The sequence below is a fragment of the Anolis carolinensis genome, unplaced genomic scaffold, assembly GCF_035594765.1.
Source record: "Anolis carolinensis isolate JA03-04 unplaced genomic scaffold, rAnoCar3.1.pri scaffold_9, whole genome shotgun sequence".
In the NCBI taxonomy this organism is placed as follows: Eukaryota; Metazoa; Chordata; class Lepidosauria; order Squamata; family Dactyloidae; genus Anolis; species Anolis carolinensis.
In genome coordinates this window covers 15,531,465-15,555,639 of record NW_026943820.1, presented here as the reverse complement: position 1 = coordinate 15,555,639, position 24,175 = coordinate 15,531,465, and the positions used below count along the sequence as shown (strand labels likewise).

The 24,175-nt window shown below is 42.5% G+C and overlaps 1 long non-coding RNA gene across 2 annotated transcripts; it reads right to left on the bottom strand.

Moving 5' to 3' along the window:
• Positions 1 to 2,144: 2,144 nt before the first annotated feature.
• On the bottom strand, positions 2,145 to 22,204 carry LOC134293668 (uncharacterized). 2 transcript variants are annotated; one of them, XR_010000624.1, is made up of 4 exons: positions 22,019 to 22,204; positions 3,484 to 3,638; positions 3,234 to 3,311; positions 2,145 to 2,740 (listed from the first exon to the last, which is right to left on the bottom strand). It is a non-coding gene; the product is annotated as an uncharacterized LOC134293668 (long non-coding RNA). The 2 variants fall into 2 exon arrangements; XR_010000623.1 differs by lacking the exon at positions 22,019 to 22,204 and having other exon boundaries at positions 3,484 to 6,030.
• Positions 22,205 to 24,175: the final 1,971 nt, after the last annotated feature.

Sequence of the window (24,175 nt, the reverse complement as noted above, 5' to 3'; positions counted from 1 at the left end):
AAGGGGGGGACCTCCCAATGTTTCAGTGGAGGAAAAATATGAGGCAGAAAGTCCATCACATTATATGGAATTTCCACTGGCTTTTGAAACTTATTGCAAGGGTTTTCTCACAGTACTCCAGCTTTTAATGGTTTGGCTCCTTTTGATCTCACCAAAGAATGCATTAAATGTGCTGAGCTGCTGTGCTTGCAAGAATTTCTTTCTGCACATATTTCCAATAGTCTTTGACTACTTTCCAAACCAGACAATTAGGATATCTGACAGCATCAATACTATTTTCCTAAGTAAGAGCTCCTATTCTGTGTATCAAACATATCAGTATATTTTCCGCCACATGTATGGCTTTCAACCGACAGTAAATGTAGTGATATGATTTCTCCCCCATCCCTTTGCATCAATTGCAGTATCCCATTTGGTTTTCTTGCCCTCTTTCAATTATTTACATGCACATCTAGTTGCATAAGCATGTATGTTGGCAGAATGATCCAAGAATTTATTTGTATGTGTGTAAATTCACAATTCTGATCCATGCAATATTGGAAAAGATTACTCCACCTAGCAGCAGATACTGGGTACACCTACACTGTAGTTTTAATGTAGTTTGACATCACTTTAACTGCTGTGCCTCAATGCTCCTGGGGTTTGTAGTTTGGTGAGATACCACCAGTCTTTGGCAGAGAAGCTAAAGACTTTGTAAAACTACAACTCCTTCATGATTCCATAGCACTGATCATGACAGTTAAAGTGATGTCAAACTCATTACTCACTGACATTTGAGCTGCCAATTGCGAGAGAAATAAGGTTGAACACTGTGAAAGCTACCCACTGTATGGCTATCAGCTTCCTCCCAGTAGATTTAAATCAAGGAAAAGTTTCATGAGAACCACCACTCCTCTAAATGTCCCCCCAGCAACAGCAAGAATATCCCTGTGGGCAGCAAAATCCAACTGGACCCCCCCCCGGGCCCCCCGCCCCGAGGGTCTTCCTTCATGGACAAACCAAGAATGGGCGGCTTGGAAGTCCCTGAACAGTCTTCAAAGTGGAGTTGGCAAATCAAAAGACAACCTGGCAAAATGGCACTACCTAGAACAATGGTTCCCAACCTTTGGGCCTCCGGGTGTTTTGGACTTCAGCTCCCACAGTTCCTAACAGCTGGTAAGCTGGCTGGGATTTCTGGGAGTTGAAGTCAAAAACACCTGGAGGCCCAAAGGCTGGGAACCACTGGCCTAGAAGAATCCTCCACTTTGTGCGACTGTGGAGTAGAACATACAACTCAACATCAGCATACTTGCCCACCATGCCCTGCCTCATGTACAAAGGAAGAACTGTTTAAAGCTACAGACATTGCAGTCACTGTTGCCCGTTTTTGGTCTAAAATTATTTAGCTGCTTGTGCTCCCTTTATTTCATCAGTTTTAAACTTATTTATGCAATGCTTTTGACACAAAATATATAAATTTGAGCTCAGGGAAACAACAGGCTGAAATGTTGGTCACTTGCTGATGATTGTTCCAAAGACAATAGTCATTCAGCTTTATCACACTATCACCATTCTTTACCCTTTGCCTGGGATAAGGTCATCCCTTGCAACAACTCCACCAGTAACTTCCTGCCTTGTTTGACCAGTACTTTGAATGGCAGCAACTGCCTCCAAGGTGTTTTCTAGAATGTCTCCAACATGTCTAATTCTTTAATAATATGCTGCATTGGTTTGCACTATAAATGTTACTTAGCTTCACTTCCTTAATACCACATGTGACCACTTGTTACCCTGGATTGCATTAGGTTGATAAAAGGAGGGTTGATTCCATCCTGTTGCCTGGTGGCAAGGGACCTGTGCATACATACAACAAAGGTACATACATGCACAGGGCCAGTTCATCATGGAGACTGTTGAAGCCGTCGCTTGAGGCGCAGCCCTTAGGGGGTCTCTAGGCGGCGGCGGCGGCAGCAACCATTGGGTCGCTCGCCATGGAACGAGGAAGTCCTCGCTCTTCTCGTGAGATTTTGCAAAATATCACGAGATTTCTGTGAGATCTCACGAGATTTCTGAGAGATTTCGCGAAATCTCGCAAGAAAGCAAGGCCTTTCTGGAGAGCGTGCTGCTGCTGCCACCCGTATATTGGGGGGGGCGTAATTTTGGGGGGGCGCACGGCCCTAGGCTTGCTTCCATAGCGAAAAACCTAGGGCTGCCTCTGTACATGCAGAAGGATGCAGTAGGTGCATACAACTGAGCATTTCCATGGGTCCTGCTTCATAGCATTATCATCATCCATCCATCCACCCTCCTTGCTTTATCCCTCTCCTCTTTCCTCTTATACAAGAATTGACCATCCAATGATCCATCTCCCGCTTACTATTATCTCACAAGCTGCAGAGTAGAAAGAGCCACTCAAGAAGCACACATCTGAAAGTCAAACCACAATATACACATATCCATTGTAGCAAGTTACTTATAGTTTAAAACAGTATTTTAGCTTCATTTAGCATAACCAGATGTTCCAGTTCTTTGAATTTCATTGCACTCTATATAGATTAAATGTCTTTACACACATTTTTCTTTCCTGTATTAGTATACCTATCCCAGACATTTAAAATAATGACAAATATTAACAGATGGCTGTACCTGAACATTACAGCTACTCAGCAGGATTTTTCACTTCTGGTGGTCATTTCTTCTCCTCAGTTGTCAAATCTCAGTACAAGACGGCACGCAAATGGTACAGTCCTTTTCTGTTTGGCTGAAAAGAATATGATATGCCTTGGAACTCTGTCTACATCTCAGGATATTACTTTTTAAAATCTGTCTGTCTCCTGACATTTATGGAGTACATTTTATTCTTGCTAAGTTTGCTAAGTTTGCTAAGAAGATAAAAGCTTCTGTATTGCACCACACAGCCATAAATGTTGAGAAATTATTTTAATTTCACATTCTTTATATGAATGACATAGTACACCACAAAATCAATAGAGAGAATGGGAGAAGGTTTGGCTAAGATTTTCATCATATTTATTTATCAATTTTTTAAATATCCATATGCACTAAAAAAAATTCCTATTTCTAACAACTCCAAATTATCTGCACCAGGCTTGGATGTTCATAACAAAAAACCACAAATAAAGATAAAAACACATAAAAACACATAAGTAAAACATTTAAGGATTTATTGTTAAGATGCAATTCAAGTGCATAGGTACCTCTAGACAAATATTTTTTGACATCTTGATACTCACTTTTGCATTTCTCTTTCACATATTATGATTCAACAACAATCGAGAATGAAGAGTCCTCTTCCCAATTCAGATCTAGTTCTGGAAAACGACAGATTTATATTGCGATCAAACAGGGCCTTACAAAATATTTTTCTTAGTTTTTGCCTCACTTTAAAAGTGTGAGTATAACATATATGCTGTACTTCATTTGCAAGAATAGCTTAGCTGCAAATTAGAAAACCCACAAACAAAACAAAATTCTTCCACTTACCATTTTAAATGCAGCATTCTGACAGGAGAACATTAAAACACCTCTTTCTGTTTTCTTTCCCGTACCATGGTGGAACACATGAAAGGTCAAATATATAAGATAGAATTCTCACACAAAAAGATTTCTCTCCCATGTTAATGCACCTCAGATCAAGCCTGCAGAAGTGAAAATAATAAATTTAGGAAAACAAGCAAAATGACCCTACTGGTTGGTTGGTTTCCTAGATATCATCTACATATTTTAGAAACGTACAACCTTCTAATAGAAATGAATAAACTACTCAACCATAAAGTTGCTATAGAAGATATTCTTGTTCTGATTGGAAAGGGCATCTGCTATCTGCAATATTGATAATACTTTTCAAATTTCATCTGCTTTTGTTTGCATTCTGTGTCGTCTGTTTAAACACACTGGGAATAATAATGAATCCCAGCATTATCTTCACTTTTTCAAGGCCGAACATATAACTTTATCACAAAAATAATTAAAATTCTTTGGCACTCTTGTATCTTTTCCATTAAATGTTATCAAGCAGTGACAATAAACTAACATCAGTCCAAGGCTGCCCATATGCTGCTTTTTAAAAGAATGCATTTGTCCCAGGGTGAGATACATGAATTTTGTGTTTACAGGGTCAAACAATCTGAAGTTTTTTACAATGTTAGGAGCATAAATCTAGACTCTCACACATGCACACATCCAAGGATCATTAGGTAAAGCTGGAATAAGGATAAGATGGCTTGTTAAAATGGCTCTTAATAGACAAATCTTTGCCACTCATAACTCAGGGTGCTGCAAATGTAGAAGTCTGGCACATTGTCACGGCCCAGCTTTCTTTTTTTTTTCTCCCACACTTTTGCCTTTACATAGGGAATACATGTAATTGGGACTTAACTCAAGAATTTGTCTTCAGTTTTAGTATTCCGTCCTGAAGTGTCCAGATAACTGACTGCCACCGAGCATGTGCAGAGTACCTTTTTCTCTTCCAGGAAAGCAAATGCTCACATACATTTAGGGTTGTGGAATGAGTTATTTTGAAATTTACTGTTACAGCAGTAGTTGTTTAGAGAGGCAATGGAATGTAGAGCATCGGACTTTGCCACTTAGTCATGAAAACTACTGGGGAAGTCACACTCTCTCAGCTTCAAAGGAAGGCAAATCTTGCCTAGAAAACAAACCTGAACAAATCTTGCCTAGAAAACCCCACAATTAGAGCCACTATAAATCAGAAAGGACACCAATACCAGGAGTACATTCTTAAATATTGGAAGTCACCAGGCATGTTTTCTTATCGTTGAAAGAAAAGGAAAGATAGGACCCTCTTCCAAACAGTTCCAATCTAAATTTAGGCAGTAGGAAACTCGATAAAGAAAGTAGATATGAGGGAATGGTTTCAGTTCAGCCAAAGAACACGATTTCCTTACAAAAGAGCTCCTGTTTTCAACAATAGTACAACACTCAAACTACTATACAATGCCGACTCTCAAAGTTAGCAAAACTATCACACGTCATGAACCTAAATCTGTTCCACTTACTTCAGTACAGAATAAAGTAAAGGTAAAGGTTTCCCCTGATGTTAAGTCCAGTCATGTTTGACTCTGGGGGTTGGTGCTCATCTCCATTTCTAAGCCGAAGAGCCAGCGTTGTCCATAGACTCCTCCAAGGTCATGTGGCCGGCATGACTGCATGGACCACCGTTACCTTCCCACCGGATCTACTCACACTGGTATGTTTTCGAATTGCTAGGTTGGCAGAAGCTGGAGCTAACAGCAGCTCACTCCGCTCTCGGGATTTGAACCTGCAACCTTTTGGTCAGCAAGTTCAGCAGCTCAGCGCTTTAACACACTTCGCCACCGGGGCTCCTCAGTACAGAATACTGCATAGTAATATGCGAGCCTTACTAAGCAAGTAAATAGTACTGCCTTACTAAACTAATCCATCAGTACAATTGAAGAACTCATTCCAGGGAATATACCAATATGAAGGCAAAAACATTAAAGAAATGTTAGATTTCCTGACTTTTTAGGTTTTTTAAACTCTCTCAATAATCAGAGGCAAATTTCCTACAGTCCTGCATTTCATGTGGAATGCTTAAGCAAGAAATCCATAACTTTTAATATGATGAGATTGTCCTGCTTGAGGAGATGGATTTCTTCCAATATCCTTGCTAGCAAACAAGCTCAGTTCCCTGTATCAGCACTTTTCTATTTTCTATTCTACACTTGTGTTCTTCATTTAGAAGTAATACATAACTCAGTATTTTAACATTACCTTTAAAATGATCATAGAATCATAGAATCATAGAATCGTAGAATTGAAAGAGACCTCATGGGCCATCCAGTCCAACCCACTGCAAGAAGCAGGAAAAGCTCATTCAAAGCACCCCCGACAGATGGCCATCCAGCCTCTGCTTAAAAGCCTCCAAGGAAGGAGCCTCCACCACAGTTCGGGGCAGAGAGTTCCACTGCCGAACAGCCCTCACAGTCAGGAAGTTCTTCCTGATGTTCAGGTGGAATCTCCTTTCCTGTAGTTTGAAGCCATTGTTCCGCATCCTAGTCTCCAGGGCAGCAGCAAACAGGCTTGCTCCCTCCTCCCTATGACTTTTGAAGAATGGTAAAAAGGATGTTTTTCAAATGGCAAGATGAGAAGAATCTTGGGCTGATGAGAATCTTCACAGGTTGGGACCAGGGCCGTAGCCAGAAAAAAAAATCGGCCGGGGGGGTGTGTTGAACCCTAGCCCCACCCCCCCCCCTCCGGCTACAGGCCTGTCAATATTTGCTTGAGATAGTGCTTGTAGTTCTGGAGGGACTCTGTCACGACCCAGGCGGCAGAGGCACCAATAACCATACACAGAGGCCAGAATCTAACTAATATCTTTATTGAAGGAATATATAAAGTTAATAAAAACAAGTATAGAAAATAGTCCAGAATTAGACCCTTCAGGAAAGGTCAGAATTAGTCCAAAAAAGCAATGTCCAATAAGAAATATTAAGGTCCAAAGTTGTAATCCAATAACCGAAACACTCACTTTGCCAAGCAAAGTGAGGGGAGATGACAAGGTCCTTAGTCCCTAAAACTTGAGCGTGGCTAGGAAATAACTTGATACTTGAAACAAGGCTTGAACGTGGAACAAGGTAACTAAGAACAAGAACAAGGTCCGTGGAATAACTTGGTGAAATCCGTGAAACAAGGCAAGGATTAGTCCTGGGAAACAAGGCAAAGTCCGTAGGTAAACAAAGGCTGGGAAGCAAGGCGAAGGCTGGATAGCAAGGCAAGGCTTGAGCTGAAGCGAGGCTTGAATCGGAGCGCGCTGTCCAGACACAACTCGCTCCGTAGGCTGACGAATTGACTCCGCGAAGTTGCTACGCGGGCAAAACACCTATATAGAGTCCAACTTTCTCACCAAAGCGGTTCTCTGGGAATCAGAAACGAAAGCTAAACTCTGAGACCAGATGTTAAACTCCTTAAAGATTCTCACGAGAACCAATGTTAATTGGCAACATTCTTAGCTGCTATCCTCGCACTCCTGCGCGAAGCTGAATCCAAACTTCTCTGTTGTTTACAAAACTCCCGGCGCAAGAACACGGGAGAAGTAGGCTCTGGGGTTGTTTGACATACTTCTGGGGCACAACTTTCTTGCAGGTGCAAGGTTTCCAGATCTGCCTGGGAAGGATCTGGCTGAGAGGAATCCAGTTCAGACTGGGAAGGTAAAAAACCCAAGTTTTCATCTTCATCAGGGATTACAATGTCCTGAGCAAGACTACAAGGCCCATGGTTCATCACACTATCCCCCTCCTCAGGGCCCCTCCCAAACTGGGGTCCTCTCCCCGAGGCGCGAGGTCGCGGTTTGGTGGGATAGGTCAGATGGAAGCGACGGGTTAGATCAGGAGCATGGACTGTGGAGGCGTCTTCCCAAGAGCGTTCCTCAGGCCCAAAACCCACCCAGTCAATGAGATATTGTAGGCGGCGGCGATGAAAGCGAGAATCCAAAATGTCCTCAACCTCGAACTCCTCCTCCCCATTCATCAAAACAGGAGGGGGGGCCGGTTGGTCTGTATCAGGACGCACACCATCCGCCGGAAGGAGCAGGGAACGGTGAAACACTGGGTGAATGCGCATTGAACGCGGAAGTTGGAGTTTGAAAGTCACGGGGTTTAATTGCGCCACCACTGGATAGGGGCCAATGAAGCGGGCATCTAACTTCCGGCATGGGCGGTGGGAGGGCAGAAAGCGAGTGGACAGAAAAACCCGATCTCCTACCTTGATTTCGGGGCCCGGCTGGCGGTGTTTGTCAGCGTGGCGTTTATAGTCCTCCTTGGCTTGGTCCAGTTGCTGGAGCAAAAGTTGTTGCACCGCTGTGAGTTCCTGCAGCCAATCCTCTGCTGCGGGAACTTCTGAAGTTTCAATGACAGGGGGAAAGAAACGTGGATGGAAACCGTAGTTTGCAAAGAACGGCGTTTCTTTTGTAGAAGCTTGAACTCCATTATTGTAGGCAAACTCAGACAGTGGTAACAGAGAAGCCCAATTGTCCTGTTGGTAGTTTACATAACAGCGAAGATACTGCTCCAAAGTGGCATTGGTGCGCTCCGTTTGCCCATCTGTTTGGGGATGATGAGCTGAAGATAAGCGAGAGTCTATGCCCAGTAGTTTTTGTAGTGCCTTCCAAAAACGAGAGGTGAATTGAGATCCACGGTCTGTGACTAAACTCTTGGGCAATCCATGTAGTCTGAAAACATGCTGAAGAAATAGATCCGCAGTTTCTTTGGCCGTGGGGAGGCCTTCGCAGGGAATGAAATGGGCTAACTTGGTGAATAGGTCCACCACCACTAAGATCGTGGTGAATCCACAGGAAGGTGGTAGGTCAGTGATGAAATCCGCGGAAATTATTTCCCATGGGCGAGATGGGGTAGGAAGGGGGTGCAAAAGCCCTGAGGGCTTCTCCCTTCGTATCTTGGAGCGCTGGCATACTGGGCAGGTGTTGACATATTTTTCCACATCCTTGCGGATCTTGGGCCACCAAAAATCTCTTAGGATCAAATGCATGGTTTTAAATAGTCCGAAGTGTCCTGCTGGTTTGCAGTCATGACACAGACGAAGCGCTTTTTCCCTGCCCGGTCCGGGTGGGATATAAACATGATTTCTATAGCAGAGCAGCCCATCTTTAAGCGAAAAGGGAAAATGCAGACCTTGGCGAAGTTGGTCCTGCGCCCAGGCATCTGCTTGCTGACTAGCCCTGATTTCTTGAGCACAGATGGGTCCTGGAGTAGGGGAAGTTGAACCAATGGGACTGGATTTGGTGTTCCTCACTGTGAGCGTGGCAAAGTTCTCAGGTTGTAGCAGTTGGGATTCAAAGGTCTCCTTGCGTCCTGCAGCGTATTCCGGTTTACGTGACAGGGCGTCTGCTTGCTTGGTTTGAGCTGGGGTCACATAATGGATCTGGAAGTTGAAACGTTCAAAGAATAAAGCCCAACGTTGCTGCCTCTGATTTAGTTTGCGGGCAGTTCTTAGATGTTCTAGATTACGATGATCAGTGTGGACTTCAATGGGGAATTTGGCCCCTTCTAGCCAATGTCTCCAAGTTTCAAAGGCTGCCTTTATGGCCAGTAGTTCTTTTTCCCAAATGGTGTAATTCCTCTCTGGTGTGGTTAGTTGACGAGAATAAAAGGCACAGGGGTGGAGGTGATCTCCCACCGGTTGTAAGAGTACAGCCCCAATTGCCACATCAGAGGCGTCCGCTTGCACCACAAAAGGGGTTCCAGGATTTGGGTGCTGTAGAATTGGCTGGGAGGTGAATAGTTTCTTCAGTTGCTGGAACCCTTTCTCTGCTTGATCAGTCCAGCGGAAAGGCTGCTTTCCACGGATGCAGCTAGTGATGGGGTCGGACCAGCGGGCAAAATCTGGAATGAACTTGCGGTAGTAGTTCGCGAACCCCAAGAAACGCTGCACCTCTTTCTTGTTAGTTGGCGCCCGCCATTCCAATACTGCTGAAACTTTGGCTGGATCCATGGAAAGCCCTAGAGGCGAGATGCGGTAGCCAAGGAAATCTACCTCTTGTAGATCAAAAGCGCATTTTTCTAGCTTGGCATAAAGTCCATGATCCCGCAGTCGTTGCAACACCATTTTGACGTGGTTCTCATGTTCTGATTGTGATCTGGAAAACACCAAAAAATCGTCCAGGTAGATTATCAAGAATCTGTCTAGATAGTCCTGAAAAATATCGTTGACAAAATGCTGGAACGTTGCGGGAGCTCCGCATAAACCGAAATTCATAACTCGGGACTCGAATAATCCGAATTTAGTCTGGAAGGCGGTCTTCCACTCGTCCCCTTCTCTGATGCGAACTAGATTATAAGCCCCCCGAAGATCCAGCTTGGTGTAGACCTTGGCTCCTCGAAGTCGGTCCAGTAGATCCGAGATTAAGGGCAGGGGATAGCTGTTCCGCTTGGTGATATTGTTCAATGCTCTGTAGTCCACCACCAAGCGTAATTCCCCTGACTTCTTCTTCACAAACATCACTGGGGAGGCGGCTGGGGATTGAGAGGGTCTGATGAACCCCTTGCGAAGGTTTGTCTCTAAGAATTCCCTGAGAGCTTCTTGCTCTGGTTCAGTCAGGGAGTAGAGATGCCCTCGCGGGATCGGGGCCCCCTCCACCAAGTCAATGGCACAGTCATAAGGTCTATGTGGGGGTAATTTTTCGGCTTCTTTCTCATTGAATACATCCCAATACTCGGAGTACTTCTTTGGCAAGGTGATGATGGGCTCGGAGTCTGTGGCATGGCATACCTTGGCTACGAGGCAATGGTTTTGGCAGTACGGTGAAGCAAACTGCAGTTCTCTGTTGGACCAGGAGATGTTAGGGTCGTGGAGTGTCAGCCATGGAATTCCCAAAATCACAGGGAAATGGGGAACCTCGGTAACAAAGAAGGAAATCTCTTCCATATGTTCCCTTATCCACATCCTGGTGGGTTCCGACCACTGGCTTACGGGGCCCGTCTTGAGGGGACGGCCGTCTATGGCTTGCACCACACGGGCATTCTTGAAATCATGATATTGTAATCCCAGAGAGTCGGCATACTCTCTATCGATGAAATTGTTGGTAGCTCCAGAGTCTATCATGGCGTGGATCATGACGGGTCCCCTTTTTGCTGACCATAATGTGACCACGAGAAGGAACAGGACCCCGGTTGGCGGCTCTTGGATGGATTTTTTGACCGGGTTGGCGAGCCTCTCTACACCCGGTCGTTGGCTTCCCCCGCCGGCTGTGTGCCAGTCGGCTCAGACGCCTTCGACTCCGTGGAGGACGCCGCCGCAAGACGGGCGGCAGGCTTCCCCTTGGCTGGGCACTCTCTGGCGAAGTGGCCCCCGTTCCCGCAGTACCAGCAGAGGTTCAAGCGTTGACGACGGGCCTTCTCGGCGGCATCTAGTCTGGGACGCACATTGCCCAACTGCATCGGCACCTCCTCGCCTCCTCTGGGGTATGGGGTTGGCGGCGGGGGTCTCCACACCGGACGTGGCTGAACACTGGCGGGAGCGGGGGGTTTTGCCCCGGCTCTACCGCCCTGGCCTCGAACCCATTGTTTCCTGTTGGCAATCATGACTTCAGCCCGTAAACATTGATCAATGAGTGCCTCGAGGGTCTGGGGAGGATCCACCTTGGAGATTTCTTCCAGCATTTCAATGTTGAGACCCTCCCGAAATTGTCCTCTGAGGGCTACATCGTTCCAGCCGGTGTTGTGGGCCAGCACGCGGAACTCGGCTATGTACTGAGACATGGGTCTGTCTCCTTGAAGGAGGCGCCGGAGTTTGTGACCGGCTGCCTCCAAATTGTCCTCGATTCCCCAGGTCTCCTTAAGGTGATCCAAGAAGCGTTGTGCTGAACTTAGGTGGGGGGAGGCTTGATCAAACAGGGCCGTCGCCCAGCTAGCCGCTGGTCCGTCTAGAAGACTGTAGACCCACGCCACCTTGATGTCTTCTTGGGGAAACTCGGCATCACGGGCCTCTAGATAAGCTTGACATTGGCGGCGGAAAACATGAACCTTAGCAGCTTCTCCAGAAAACTTGGTAGGCAACGCCATGGCCGGGAGGCGAACTCCGCGCTCCCTCAACCCTTTTATTTCTCCATCCTGCGCGTTGAGTCTGTCACGGATGCGGTCCACTTCGTCCTTGCTGATGGTGTAACTGAGCGGCTGTCCAGCCGGCGCGGCTCCGGTAGACATCCTGGCCTCGGTTAGTTGGTGCTTATGGGTGGCGGAGTCAAACTGTCACGACCCAGGCGGCAGAGGCACCAATAACCATACACAGAGGCCAGAATCTAACTAATATCTTTATTGAAGGAATATATAAAGTTAATAAAAACAAGTATAGAAAATAGTCCAGAATTAGACCCTTCAGGAAAGGTCAGAATTAGTCCAAAAAAGCAATGTCCAATAAGAAATATTAAGGTCCAAAGTTGTAATCCAATAACCGAAACACTCACTTTGCCAAGCAAAGTGAGGGGAGATGACAAGGTCCTTAGTCCCTAAAACTTGAGCGTGGCTAGGAAATAACTTGATACTTGAAACAAGGCTTGAACGTGGAACAAGGTAACTAAGAACAAGAACAAGGTCCGTGGAATAACTTGGTGAAATCCGTGAAACAAGGCAAGGATTAGTCCTGGGAAACAAGGCAAAGTCCGTAGGTAAACAAAGGCTGGGAAGCAAGGCGAAGGCTGGATAGCAAGGCAAGGCTTGAGCTGAAGCGAGGCTTGAATCGGAGCGCGCTGTCCAGACACAACTCGCTCCGTAGGCTGACGAATTGACTCCGCGAAGTTGCTACGCGGGCAAAACACCTATATAGAGTCCAACTTTCTCACCAAAGCGGTTCTCTGGGAATCAGAAACGAAAGCTAAACTCTGAGACCAGATGTTAAACTCCTTAAAGATTCTCACGAGAACCAATGTTAATTGGCAACATTCTTAGCTGCTATCCTCGCACTCCTGCGCGAAGCTGAATCCAAACTTCTCTGTTGTTTACAAAACTCCCGGCGCAAGAACACGGGAGAAGTAGGCTCTGGGGTTGTTTGACATACTTCTGGGGCACAACTTTCTTGCAGGTGCAAGGTTTCCAGATCTGCCTGGGAAGGATCTGGCTGAGAGGAATCCAGTTCAGACTGGGAAGGTAAAAAACCCAAGTTTTCATCTTCATCAGGGATTACAATGTCCTGAGCAAGACTACAAGGCCCATGGTTCATCACAGACTCTTAATTTTTTGCATCTCATAGACTTAGCATGGGGAGTTGGTTAACTGGTTCATGAGCAAACCAGTTTTTTTTAACCTGAAAAATTTGGGGGGGGGGGGGGTTGAACCCCTACCCCCCCCCCCCCCCCCCCGGCTACAGGCCTGGTTGGGACTTATTCTGCATTAAATTTGGTTATGAGTGCTTTGCATGAAAACAAAAAACATTTTCTGCACAGAAAATAATATTTCAACTCAGGAATATGAATTCCAGAAGATGGTACTATTTTCTGCATAGGAATTAATGACGAAAAAGAGGAAAAATAAATATATAAAATAAATTTGTCAGTCCTATACACAGTCTCTCTCTTTACAGAAAAACCCTCTGTTTCAAGAACATGCTAAATACGAAAGCATCACTTCTCACCTCCATTCTCAAGTAACACTAATACAAGCACTTGTCAGAGGATGTAATAGTAAGAGCAGACAAGAGTTTATTTTTATAACTCACAGAACAGCTACTGGTGAGTTTCCATAAATTACTTTATATGTACAAGTAGTGGTAGGATCCCCTTCTGATTTTCTTTCCTCTCATGCCTCATTCAGAATTTTAGACCTCTGACATTCTAATATCAACTAAAATATGGCAATTACTTATGCCTTTAAAGCAGGAGTTCAGTATAAATATTCTTATCTTTTCTTCAAGGTTGACTAAAGGCAATAATTTCTTGGCCTTGTGCAAACTGTTATTTTTCTGCTCCCCTCTGACCCATCTAAACCCTGAAGGGAGGCGGGAGTCCAACTGGATCCCTGGGATTTCCTTATGCCTCTGGCACTGAGCCATTGAAAACACAGTGCTTTTGAGGAAACTGGTTAAATGTGTATTGCTCTTCCAGACTCCTACAATCTCTACCAACACCCTAAGGAGACAGAAAAATGAAGAGTAATAATTTTACAAAACTTCCTTTAACCAACCCCACCCGCACCCCCCACCCCCACCCCCCAAATTACATGCCAGTTCTCTGGCCTTTTATTACATGGTTCTGTTGCCTTCAGGGGCACGTTGCCTGAAGATGATGTTAAACTTAAGAAAGACATGAAGATCTCATAATTTAAGAGAATTCATAGAAAGCTCATATTAAATTAAACAGAGATGACCCAGGAATTAATCATTAGACAGTGCATTTGGAGGTGATGGATAATAGAAATGAAAAAGCTAGCTTCCAAAGAAAAGCACCAAGTGATCGGTTGTCATAAGGTGGAGCTGAGTTGAAGGCACACAAGAGCAGCAAATTGTTACAAGTGTGGGTTGAGATAACTTTGTTAAAGTTAGCATCTTTCATTAAAGTACTGGAAGCCACCTGCATTGACTATAGAATTTCTGCAAATCCAAAGGTGCATCTGCACTGTGTGATCTCTTCCACAAACATTAACTGAAAACATATACAGAAGTTTTTGTCCCATTCACTGTTGTTTTGAGGCTAACATAGATAATATGAAAGATACCATTATTCAAAAACTGTCACAGAGACATTGCACATCTGCACTACACCATTATAGCAGTTTGATATCACTTTTAACTGTAAAGTTTCAATCCAATGGAATTTTGGAAATTGTAATTTGGGAAGGGGCAAAGAATTCCACCAGCAGAGCTCTCTAGCAAAGATTTTCAAGGACCATAGTGCAGATATGTCTGTGGACCTAGAAACCAACTCAAGGACCGATGCCTGGACAGAATATGCATTTTGCAATGATTGTATGAATTCCATCAAGACAGACATTTTAAGAGTGCCAGATTCTTGACTGCTTAATAGTACTCTTCTGCGACATTGAATTCATTGCTCCACTGAGCTTCTACCCATGAAGTTCCTCCTGATTTATGCAGACATAAATGTCATAATTTAGTTTATGACTTAAGAGTTGTGTATTTTTGAGAATCTAGCTGAAGTTCCTCTTCCAGGTCAATTTATTAAAGCATTCTGAAGCAAGCTCTCAGAATAGCCAAGAAGCCAATGCCAAGAGAAAACTGGCCCAACATGAACAAAAATCACAAAGGATTGGCAAAGAGTGAATGTCTGAAAGAGCAACTTGTGAGTAGTACTAATTGGACTGTACCCTGATGTGAAAGACTAAATAATAACAACAACAACTACTACTACTACTGCTGCTGCTGCTGCTGCTGCTTTAATTTTTTTTGCCTGCCTTTCCTCACAGCTCAAGGCAGGTTACAACATTAATTTAAAAACATTCTTTAAAACACACATTTATCTAAAACATTCTTTAAAATACACATACTGTATTAAAATATATTTCCACAAAATACATATTAAAATACACAAAACAAAGATTAAAAATAAGATGCAAGTTTAAAATTCGTCATTAAAACTCTCTGGGTTGGCCTGCCAGAAGAGATAGTTCTTCACTTAAATTGCGACAGCTGATCTAACTGTCAGAACAGAATATGCACTTCTGACCGTCACATCTCTCTGAGCTGACATTTGGAGAGAGGGATACAGGAGCACTCCCAGAACTGGTTGATGCACCTCCATCCACAGATTAGGACTCTTGATGGCAAACACCTCTGTTTTGTCTGGATTCAGTTTCAATTTGTTTTTCCTCATCCAGCCATTACCTCCGCCAAGCATTCATATAGCTCAATTGCCATCCTCTAAGATTTAATATGTAGTTAGGCTATTATGCAAACTAAAATTTAAAAAATACTTGAGATAGCAGATCAGTCTATGTAAAAATCAACACAGAACATTTCCCTATGAAAAGGTTAGGCTATTGAGCCATCCAGATCTTTCAGTATGTTTACAATGTTCTTCCAGAATTTCAGACAGAAGTCTTCCCTAGTCCTAAGCCGGATGCTGGAGATTGAAGCTGGATTTTTTTTTGGGGGGGGGGGGCGGAGGGGGATTCAAAGAATCCACTGGATCATAACACAACAGTTCTGTTACAATATATGCTGACTAAGAAGAAATCTCTGACTAAGGAAGCTTGGGACCTGTTCATCATTTTTTCACACCAACGGGAGCATTTATCAGCTGTAGAATTCATGAACTAGTATAGTTTTGTATACATTAGCTATTATTGTTTAAAGGGAATAAGACTAATAAGGGATAGTAGTAACCATCTGATAGACAATGGAAAGTTTATATGCTTATTTGATAGTTGCTTAATTGTGCGAGTTTAGTTGTAATGTACAGTGTGTATGTGCGTAGTTTCGATAGCTTTATATATCTAAAATATCTGTTTGCGTGTTTTATTTTGTCTTTTTCTTGAATAATTTTTTAAAAATCTTAGATGTTGTCTGGTAAGCTCTTTGCAACATTCAGTATGCTAAAACGGGGCAATCTATTACACAGTGGCAACAAGTCCCATTGAATTCAGTGATTTTAGAATCCACACACAAATAAGGCTGTATAGCTTCTGGTCCTTTGCTCAAGAGTATTATCTGTCTTTCTGATACATAATGAAATCAGGGATAGGAGGGCTAGTCAGTCCTAGGATACTTCTAACAGACTTTAAATAAAGAAACATGCAGAATTGGGTTGCCATCCTTTTTTATTCTTAAAAGTGTCACAATTCCACTATCTTGCTTTCCATTTTTTGTTAGTTTGTTCCTTCTTCTAACCTTCTTCTGTCGCTCTCAGATCAGTCCTTCTACAACATTTAATTAGCTCCAGGTATAACAGATATAGGCCTCAATCCAACATTCCCTTAGCATATCGTGAATATCTGCATACGGAGATAAGCTATGCTAGCATTATGCAACTATGCAGAGCATCAGCATTGCACAACACATGTCAACGATGCCATTAAGCACAATGCATGATGCACAACTGCAATGCAAAGTATAGGACGTGCAATCACAATACACAACATGCAAATAAAAGACACAAATTAACATGTTGACAATGCAACTTTGATTCTCCCTATATCAGAATATGTCAATTTGTGCAATGGTGACTTTTTGTCCTCGTTTATGTAGTGTGACTCAAGTGATTTCCAGTCATAGTTACCTTAGCTTACCTAGAATGTTATGAACCCCACTGGTGTAATGGTTTAAACCTTTGTGCCGGCAGGACTGCTGATGGAAAGATCAGCAGTTCGAATCCGGGGGTGGGTGAGTTCCCATCTGTCAGCTCAAACTTCCCATGTGGGGACATGAGAGAAGCCTCCCACAGGATGATAAAACATCCAGGCATCCCATGGGCAACACCCTTGCAGACAGCCAATTCTCTCACACCAGAAGCGACTTGCACTCCTGACATGGAAAAAAAAACCTAAAATGTTGTAAATTATCTAAATATTGTAAATATTCTAGTCCTTAAACCATCTTGTTTATTAAATGTGCTTGGGATAATAACTGCAGGCAAGGAATTCACTTTCTTGCCTTTCCCTGAAAATATTATAGTCATCCTCCACATTTACAGGTTTACTCTTGCAGATTTGATTATTCACCAGTTTGTCTAGGAATCTCTATAGTCAGCTTTTGCCAGAGGTTAAACACAGAATTGTGCTGAAGGACTTAGAAATCCTGGATAGAACATTTATGTAGGCCTTTCAAGTTCCTCCAGCACAATTCTTTGGCTGAGAATTTCACTTGGGACCCCTAAATGAAGCCTGTGGGATCCCCTGAGAAGCCCCCTAAACCCACCAAATCCCCAGGCTGATCTGGGGGCATTTTAGTCCCCAGGACTACCCCAAAAATGGCATAAAACAACTTTCCCCCTCATTATTGAGGGGTAAAGTCACAATAACTATATGTTAACTCCAGGATCAGAAGCAGCATGGCTTTGAACATCAAATGCCAGGAGACAACCACGAGAAAGCATTATTCTGCTCACAGCCTGCCTGTGAGCTCCCCATAGACTTCCTAGGAACTGCAGTAGTGCAATGGGTTAAACCCTTGTGCCGGGTGAACTGCTGACCTGAAGGTTGCCAGTTCAAATTCCAGCTCCCACCTGTCAGCTCTAGCTTGTGGGGACATGCGAGAAGCCTCCCAGCAGGATGGTAACACATCTGGGTGTCCCCTGGGCAACGTCTTTGCAGACAGCCAATTCTCTCACACCAGAAGTGACTTGCAGTATGTTCTCAAGTCGCTTCTGACACAATTAAAAATAGGCTTCCTAGGGTGCATCTATACTGTGAATGAATGCAGTTTGACACCACTTTCGCTGTCATGCTTCAGTGTTATGTAATCATGGGAATTGTAGTTTTACAAGATCTTTAGCCTTCTCTGCCAAAGAATGCTAGTTTCTCACCAAACTACATATTTGAGGATTCCTTAGCATAGAGTCATAGCAGATACAGTGGTATCAAACTGCATTCATTCTACAGTGTAGATGTACCCCTAAGTTGGCCACTGCAGAAAGGGATGCTGGAATAAATAGATACTACATAATTTGATCCAGCATAGCTGTTTTTGTTTGATATTAACAGTTTTTCCTGTTTTACATTCTACTATATTAAAAAAAAGATTCCAGATACTGCCCCCTCTCCCCCTAGGAGCATAGTAGGAGAAGGAGCAAAGAAAATCCCCATAGTATTCTTTGGTGTTTTGGGGCAGGATTTTTAGAATCATCTGGCACAAGTCCTTTTATCATTACTTCAAACTCATTTCCCTTCCTACCCACTTTTCCGAACATTCAAAGGCAATCAGCAAATTAATAATTTCACATTTTCCAACCATTACATTATTTGTTGCTTTTGTCAATGGTAACTTTTTAAAAAGGTAAAACCTCTTTGCATATTGACTGCCAGCCTTGCACAGATGTAATGGCATCAGCCACTGCACCACATGATGAAATAAAAATTAAATTGTAGTTGGGGGCTTTTAAATCAACTCAATTAAAATAAAGAGATTCTTGGCTTGATATAGGGAAATATTTGTATTTCCAATTCTATTTGTTAATACATTGACATATGTGCTATTTTTTAAATGTAGCACTAAGTGCACTTTCTGTCAATGCCATAGATTTTTTAATAGACTGAGAAAATGCATTTCATTTCTTCTTATTTTCCTTCAATACATCATTTGGTTCTGCTTTTTGCCTGCATGAAATTCATTTTCTAATGGAAATATTTGTTTTGTAAATCAAATATGTATTATGCACAAAATGCAAAGCACAAATTAAATTATGTTAATGAAATGAAAGAGATATGAAATGCATATTTCATGGACAAAACATAACCTCAGCAAACAACCATTTCTTGATAAAATCTTTAAACACAATCTCATTCTGTGACAGACATATTGTTAAAGCAGATAGCACCTCATTTAAATGGTTTCCTTTAATATTAGTGCTTAGTATATAATTGTAAATAACTTTTGGGATGAAAAACCAATAATGAAATACTGTCTTTAATAGTTTGCTATTGATGTCAGCATAAAATTTGTAGTAGTTGAATATTGGAAATTGGGAGTGTGAACACAATATAGTCAAAAGCTGTAAATGATTGCATATTTAAATAGAGCTGACTAAGGCAAAGATGTTATAGATATTAGTAATAGGCAGAAAATTATGCTGACCTAACATTATTTGACAAAACCCACTGTTTTAAATTATATATTGGTTACACTTAATGAATAATAGATTTTGTAGGTGTTGTTTCTCTGATCATAATGCTGATGATACCATATGCAGGATATTTCTCAGTCATCCATCTGACAATAAAACAGGTGGACATCACAAAAGGGTATTGTTAAATATATATGCATGGCTCTGTATAAATCAATGGTGAAGCCACTCCTTGTGTGCTTCTGTATACAATTAAAAACACACGTATTAAAGAAGAGCATAGTAGAAGGACTAGGAGGGGAAAGCATAGAAGAATGTAACAAAGTTTAAAAGATGTATGGGATAAAAACATAGACTCTTCTTAGAATGGGCAATGATGAACTTACTTACTTAGGCGATTCCTTGTGTCTGATTATGATTGCCTTCCATCTTGACGATGGGTCCGAAGATGACTTTAGAGACCTATTCTTGATCTGCATGTTATTTCACAGTGAGAACATTGATTTCCAGATGGAAGTCGGTCCTGACCAGGGTTGGCTTGTCATGCCTTCCTCTTGACATGTTTCTCCTTTTTGCCCTCCATTCATGCCTCTTCAAATTCCACAGCACTCTTAGTATCAGCTGACCTCCAGTTAGATTGCTCAAGGGCCAGGGCTTCCCAATTCTCTTTTGGTGTCTATGCCACAGTTTTTAAGGTTAGCCTTAACCCATCTTTAAACCTCTTTTCCTGTCCAGCAACATTTTATTTTCCATTCTTGAATTGGGAGTGCAGTATCTGCCTTGGGAGACCATGATCGGGCATTCAGACAATGTGGCCAGTCCAGCAAAATTGGTAGCGAAAGATCATCATGTCCATGCTGATGGTCTTTGCTTCTTACAGCAGGCTGACATATGTCCACCTATCTTCCCAAGAGATTTGCAGGATTTTTCAAAGGCAACACTAATGGAATCGTTCCAGAATCTGAGTATGACGTCTGTAGATGGTCCATGTTTCGCAGGCGTATAACAGAGTTGGGAAGACAATAGCTTTATAAACAAGCATCTTGGTATCCCTATGAATGTCCCGATCCCAGTGATGGACAGTGATGTATTCAAAATGCTTACCCACTAACTCAGTTTATCCTTCCATGGCTCAGTGTCCTCAAACTCTCCCATTTTCGTCTCTTCAAGCCCTCGTTAGTGGAGACGCCTTTGCCCATTCTGGGCACTAAGCATGATCAGCAACAGTTGTATGGGCTTGAAGAGAGAAGGAAGGATGCTGCAGATAGAGGTCAGGAGGGGCTCACGCTATTCAGGGAAGTACTCAGTCTTCCACTAAAAATCTCTTCCTCCGCTACAGTACTGCCACTCCACTACTCCACTCCCTTACCAACAGCATGGGGCTAGTGTTGGGAAGATGATTCACAACTGCTTCATGTGAAAAAGTGCAAACTAGCCGAAGCACACTGTTGAGGTTGGAGTTGTGCATGCGGTGGTTATAGATCTTGATTTAAGGAGCTTGTGTGTCAATGGTTTGGAGAAAGAAATGAAGCTGTTCTGTAGGTACTCTATTCTAAGATAGGAAAGTTACTCAGGGTGCTGATCTAACCTAGCTACACCTTGGAGGGTCATGGTTACTCGCATACTAATGAGTGGATCCCACTCAACACATACAAATCTAGTTTGCTAATTGCACCCTTTACACTTGTTTAACAGACAATGGTTCTTTCCTCCCACCTTGGTATATATACTCCACTTGCTTGACCACCATCAGATCCTCTGAAGGTACCAGCCACAGATGCAGCCGAAACGTCAGGAGAAAATGCTGCTAGAACACATTGGCCATACAGCCTGGAAACCACACAACACCCCAGTGATTCTGGTCATGAAAGCCTTCGACAATACAGAATAGTTTACATCATTGAGGGGTCAGGATGAGTACACATAGAGGGAGGATACTTCAGTCACTCAAAAAAAATTGACCCTATTACTATTATCCAGTGTAAAGCATCCTTCAGTCTTCAGTGTTGAGCTTTGTTGCCTTTCCAAGAGGGCAGATACAGATAGTAATAATAACCAGGTACTGTGAATAGGAATATTTCCCAAGCAGGAAGATAAGATGTGCAGTGGAAACCTGAAATTCAGGACTGTAATAGAAAACAGGCATGCAAGACAGTACAGCTCGCACGGCCGAGTAACTTGTGACCAAAACATTCTTCAGGCCTGAATAGCACAGAGAACACTTTACACATGCCTACTGCAAGCTTAACATGCATTACTATACGAAACATCTCCCACATGCATTGAACTCACTAGGTGGCTGTGTTCATACCTGATTATACAAGTTGGTCCTCAAGAGGTTTATTTCCCCAAGTACATTGGAAGCAATTGTTAAATATCTGGCAGAATTACAGAATTACAAAGCACTGCATAAAATGCAACCTTAAATACATACACTCTGAAAGTTGCAAATGTCATTGACTCCACATGGAAAATAATAGCATTGATACTGGATTTTTAAAAACAGAAATAGGGATGATCAATATACATCTTTTTTTTTAAAAAAAACTGTACTTACCATATATCTTATAAAAATATGGAGTTTAATTGGACTCATGTTCTGAGCTATTATACTTTTCTCCTCAGAGCACTATGCTGTAATACAGTTGATCACATTTCTGCTTTTTGTCCATCATTTCTTTGAGAGGTGTTGCATAGAATTACTTGATACTTACTTTTGCCCTTGCAAAGCCGGGGTATTCAGAAGTACAACCTAATCAAATTGATTACAATGCAGTTCTATGAACATATACTCACTTTAGTCCTGATCTTCAACCACAGTTTTTAATTTCATTTCAGTCTGTTTCACGACAGAACTCCATTTTTTGTGCCTGGAATTTGAGAAATAAAAGCAAATTACTAGGGCTGTGTGATAAAACCAGTCAACTCCCAAAGCAAACAGAGTCAATTCAAATCAGCTGCAGATTGGATCAGGTTGGCCCAATTCAATTCTGGAATAAAAAAGCTCAATACAAATATTCAGACCATTCCAGAAATTTGGATACCATACATAAGTAGGGAAAGGTCAGCAATACGTCTCTAATACGATCATATGAGGGTTTTTTTTTTCATGTCATCAGCGACTCGTGAAACTGCAAGTTGCTTCTGGTGTGAGACAATTGGCTGTCTGCAAGGACGTTGCCCAGGGAATGCCCGGATGTTTAGATCTTTTTACCATCCTTGTGAGAGACTTCTCTCATGCCCTCGCATGGAGCTGGACCTGATAGAGGGAGCTCATCCACGCTCCCCCCAGATTGGATTTGAAACTGCAACCTTCAGGTCAGCAACCCAACCTTCAAGTCACCAGTCCTGCCGGCACAAGGGTTTAACCCACTGCACCACTGGAGGCTCCTATCATATGAGTCAAACACCAAGGTGGTGTGATGTAGTGGGGGGAAAGGATGCACAGTTTTGCTCATAAATAATTCTGATATGCATTTTGGAGTATGACTTTTACTAGCTTTCTTCACAGTGCTTCTAGGGAGGGACTGTGTGAGGTCAATGACATTATGTAATCAATTATCTCTTGCAACCCTTTGTTTGCTAGATTTAGTTGCTCATTGAAAGAGTTGTGAGGGTTTGGACCGTTGTTGATTGTCATCTGAGTTTGATGTTTATAAGTCCCTCTCTTTTAATTTTCTAGCCCTGTGCTTTGATGAACAAATTAGGTTAATCCTCTGTTTGCATTTCTTGTTGATTTGTTAATTGGAGCAGCAATTTGTTTATCTGCTTATGTGTGTTTTAAGAAGTGAAACATACTTTCTTCCTCACCTGGGTCATTGTCCACAGCTGTTTTTAGGTGTCCAGTTCATCAATGTGATTCTTTTTTTACAAAATGTTTTCAGTTTTGCCTATCTATACAATATTGATTTGTCAACCAGCTTATTTATTTAATTCACACTGTGTATATATTATCATTATTTTGCACATATGATTCCTATTGTGAAACAAATTATCTGGCTAGCAGTATTTCAAAGAATCTAAAATCAGGACAGTAAATAAAGAGCAACACTAAAAAAAACAGAGAAATTCTGGACAGGAAACAATCAGGGCCAGCTAACATCTCCCAACAAAGGATTACCCCAGGCAGGAAGCAGCCAGGCTTTGAAGCTGCACATCCATTCAATGACAATCAAGGTGGCCAACTGTAACATTCACACTTGCCTCTAACAGACAAGAGTTCTTTCTCCCACCCTGGACCTTCCACAGATATATAAACCTCACTTGCCTAGTTTCCAACAGACCTCACAACCTCTGAGGATGCCTGCCATAGATGTGGATGAAACGTCAGGAGAGAATGCTTCTGGAACATGGCCATACAGCCTGGACAACTCACAGCAGCCCAGTGATAGAATATTGGTGTTTTTCCCCCACTTTTCATTACAGTTATGATGGGAGTGTCAGAGCCCTAATAAGTTTTAGTTTTAGTTAAATGTCCTTTTCCCGCTCTTTTTTCCCAGCCCTTTATTTCACTGAATGCATATTAGTTTGTTTGTGAATTAGACTGTGTTTGTTAAAAATCAATTAGAAAGGTTTGACAGCTTTCCAACTGACAGTATTTCCTCACAGAACTCGGAAATTTATCCAGAGGAGCCATTTCAATGTGTATTGTGTGTTACAAAAGGACACAAGGCTAGAAAAATGTTGTGTTCTGACAGAACAGACTCCATTCTGGTTTCAGTTGGGCCTTCTGACGCCATTTACAGGTCACAGGAGTCAACCTTTAAAGGCCAATCTTGACTTGAAACAGTTTCCTCTCCAAATGTAAACAACAACAACCTCTTCAAATGCAAACAAGTAACCTAAACTTTTACAATTTAACAATTTCATTTCTAGTAGGATCATTCAACTTGATGTCTAATGATATAATATTGTGTTGTCAAAGACTTTCACGGCCGGAATCATTGGGTCGCT